Raw genomic sequence first — 4,407 nt, 5'->3', positions numbered from 1 at the left:
CAACCTCTAAAAAAAAAAAAAAAAAAGAATGGAAAAGCAATTATCCAATGTACTCAATACTAATATGAAACTAGTAAATGAACAACTACATATCCACAGGAGAAAGACACACAATTCAAGTGGAGGGAGGAGCCGAGAGGAGGGAGGGGATTGTTGTCCTCTGACCTAATGGGCAAAATATAAGGTTACATGGCACGCCTCCTGGATGAAGGGCTCAACTACAACTTGGACTTTACCAAACAAATGCAAACAATGTAACCAAATCATTTGTACCCTCATATTAATCTGAAATTTAAAAAAAAAACTCTCTTACTTCTAAGACATGAATATTATCCTATGTTAACATCTAGAAATTTTATTGATGACCTTTCATATTTTAATGTGCATTATATAAATGACTTTTGTATATGACATAATGTAATGAGAGAATATTCTTTTTAATTTAATAATAACAATATTTTTGAATTTAGAATTAAGTGTGTAGTATAAGACACCAATCTAGTATAACTGAACATCACAAGTAGGCAACAGAAGACCTGAATCCCTCATAATTATTTTACCTATCTGCCATCAGGTCTCAAGGCAATGAGGATTTAATTATCAATTCATTCATTTAAAAAGTTATCACATTTATATGTGCCAGGATCTGAACCAGGTGCTAAAAAACACCAGCTGAGACACAGGCCCTCACTTACTAGAATTACAATCTTCTGGGAGAAACAGACACAGAATTTAAATTGTGCCGTGTGTTGTAAAATATAAGCAGAGACTCTGTGGGAGCAGAGGCCGCCCACTCCGAACTTAGCGTGGGGCTTGGGGCTGCATGGAGCTGTTCCTTGCAGAACTGATGTTTCTGCCAAGACCCAGGGGATAGTTATCAGTCATCTGGACGAAGGATTGGGGGAAGGAGCTTCCAGGCAGGATAAAACACAGCATGTGCAGAGGAATTCGTCAGGGAAGGACCACGCGTGTTAGAGGAACCGAGAGGGCCTCTTGCGGCCAAAGGAGTGAGGGAGAGCAGGATGCAAGGTGAGGCTGGACGGATAGCACAGGGCTAGATTTATGGGCTCCTGAAGGAAGTGGAGCTTTATCTGGCAATGGGATGCATTTGAAGGGTTTTAGGCAGGGAGGTAGCACAGACAGATTTGTGTTTTTGAAAGAGCTCTAAGGATGCTTTGTAAGACATAGTGGAAGAGGAGGGCGTCTGATGCAGGCATCAAAACGCCACACTGATGGCATTTATGGGGGATCCACAGAAGAACTCTCACTGGCTTGAGACATCAGGAAGGCCTTCAGGGAGGATGTGCAGTTGGGGAGTGAAGCCATCTGGACATGGGAAGGAGAGGAGTGGCCGTGTGTACACGTGTGCACATGTCCGGACACACACGTGTGTGTTGAGCAGCAGAGAAGGAAGAGCCCAGGCAGAGGAAGGGAGCTGCACTCAGCCACAAAGCTAGAACAGCACGGAACGTGTTGGGGGCATCGCAGGAGGGATGGGAGGCAGGCTCTAAGGGCAGGGTGTGGGTACAAAGGGCCCGGAAGGGACAATGGAGTGTTTATAAAGAATGGCTGACCGCTGTGTGAGCCCAGGTGCCCTGGAAAGCTGAACGGGAGGTGAAAGTCTGTGTGCAAAGACTTCACGGGGAAAATAATCCCGGAGAAGCCGGACAGAGGGAACAGTGGACGAGGAAGGCCGGGAAGGAGAGCAAGGTGAAGGCACAGGTGACGAAGCAGGCTGGGCCTGCGACGGAGTGCTCAGAGTCACAGCAAGTCACTGGAGAGACCAGGGTCCAGCTGGGTGGGAAGTGGGGGTGCCCATCAGGGAGGAGAGGGAAGAAATGCTCTGTGGGTTTCCATCATCTCCTCCAGACATTGACATTTCTGTATTTCCAGCCCGTGTGCCTCTCTTGGGTTAAGCCTAGAGTGACCCAAGGGACCAGGAGCCCACAGTGGCCCATGGCTGGGGCAGCAGTGGGGAACCAGCACTTTCACCACCCAGCAGTGCGCAGGTGTGGGTCCAGGTTGAGACACCTGTTGGCAACGTGGGCCAGGGGTTGCCAAGATGGTGACCCCCTCTGAGCTCACAAACATTAACCTAGGTGAGGGGTGCTGAGGGCCAGAGTGCGTGTGGCAGTGGATCAGAGCAAGGGCACAGGCAGGCTGGGTTCTCCAGGAATGGACACTTAGAGAGTTAGGGGTGGGAGGGCCCATTGGGACAGCGCCTGAAAGAAAAGGGACAAAAGCAGAACTGGTTAGGGGGAGATGTCAGATGGCAACAGGGATCCAACGCCTCCACCAGCCCAAAGGGGAGCTGTGGAGCACCACAGCCAGGCCCCCATCCCGCCTCTGCTCCAGTCACTCACCTGTAAGCAGCTATCCCAAGGAGACAGAGACCCCAGCCAGAAAGGTGACGTGGTGGCATCCTGAAGCCAGCTTGCTCTGGCTTACGATAGCTCATTGTGAAATTTTCAGGAGTTTACGAGGCAGTTGTTAAACATAGCCATTATTTAAAGTAAATTATACAAACTTACATTTTTTTTTTTTTTTTTTAGAGACAGAGTGTCACTTTTTGGCCCCTGGTAGAGTGCCGTGACCTCACAGCTCACTGCAACCTTCAGCTCTTGGGCTTAGGTGATCTCTTGCCTCAGCCTCCCCAGTAGCTGGGACTATAGGCGCCCACTACAATGCCTGGCTATTTTTTTGTTACAATTTGGCTGGGGCCTGGTTTGAACCCACCACCCTTGGTATATGGGGCCAGCGCCCTACTCACTGAGCCACAGGTGCCGCCCTATCAACGTGTATTAAAAATAAATCTGGTGGCCCCTGTGGCTCAGTGATCAGGACACCGGCCCCACATACCAAGGGTGGTGGGTTCAAACCTGACCCTGGCCAGCTAAAACAGCAGTGGCAACTGCAACAAAAAATAACTGGGCATTGTGGCAGCTGCCTGTAGTCCCAGCTACTCGGGGGGCAGAGGCAAGAGAATCGCTTAAGCCAAAGAGTTGGAGGTTGCTGTGAGCTGTAACACCACAGCACTCTACCTAGGGCCACAGAGTGAGACTTTGTCTCAAAAAAAAAAAAAATCTAAAATAGATGGCAAAAAAACACAGGAATAGATGTTCAAGGTCATTAGCCATTGGGGAAATAAAACCAAAATGTCTGATGAGACACCTCCACACACCTACAGCTAAAGGTTTTTAAAAAACATTGATAATAACAAGTGCTGACAAGGAAGAGGAACAACCAGATCTCTCATACATAGTTGCTGGTGGCAATGCAAAATGGCACAGCCTCTCTGGACAACAGCTGGCAATTTCTTATAAACACATGCTTACCTTACAAGCTAGCAGACTTACTCCTGCCTATTTATCTTAAAGAAATGAAATATTAAGGTGGTGCCTGTGGCACAAAGGAGTAGGGCGCTGGCCCCATATGCTGGAGGTGGCAGGTTCAAACCCAGCCCTGCACCCCTGGCCAAAAACAAAAACTGCAAAAAAAAAAAAAAAAGAAAGAAAGAAATGAAAATACGTGTTCACACAAAAATTTGTGCAGAGTTCTAGACATAAGAAAGTAAAAGAGAAAGGTCAGTAATGCAGATTAAACTTAAAAGTGTGTCTACAGCTGTTACATTGTAAGTTGCCTGAAAATTTGAAGAATGTTTCTCTAGGGTTTGAAAACCGTACCATAGTCACAAAGAAATCACTCGTGCTATTGAAGAATGAAGTTCCCAGCATACATCTTTGTTGTTCTATAATAACAAAACATATTAATCATATTAATCCTTACTGTAAACAAAAATATCAACTGATGTTTATGTCGGAACCATTTTTTAACTGCATGTTGTATACAATAGCTTGATCCTAAGAGTTAAGCACAGAACAATAAAAGTTGTCTTGTGAGAATCACTTGCCTCTACAGAACGTACAGCAAAGAGTATACATACGTATTTCATTATTAGTTATAAATTGTGCACTACACGCCGTTATATCAATAAAACACGATACACAATATATATAAGCACACATGAATAGCTGTACAATCATCATTATTTTCTGATTTTGCATTAGCATATTTACCTATTAGCTAAAATTTATTTGCATAAATTTCAATCAATATGCCTGGTGCTTTTGCAGTCCTTTGTGGACATGTCAGTAACAGCAGAAGAGTTGAGGTGTTCGGCATGTTATTCTCAGCCGAGGTTAAATGAGTCAACAACGCCGCCCGCTTGTCCCAGCCCTGATGCTGTGAGCAGGGACATTTCTCACTACCCATCCAGGGCCACGTTTTTTGTATTTTTATGCCTTTTGTTGGAAATTCCTTTCTTTTTTTTTTGAAACAGAGCCTCAAGCTGTCCCCCTGAGTAGAGTGCTGTGGCATCACAGCTCACAGCAACCCCCAACTCCTGGG

This window comes from Otolemur garnettii, unplaced genomic scaffold, assembly GCF_000181295.1.
Source record: "Otolemur garnettii isolate 467f Iridium unplaced genomic scaffold, OtoGar3 scaffold00066, whole genome shotgun sequence".
Classification (NCBI taxonomy): domain Eukaryota; kingdom Metazoa; phylum Chordata; class Mammalia; order Primates; family Galagidae; genus Otolemur; species Otolemur garnettii.
This window is presented reverse-complemented; position numbering follows the sequence as displayed.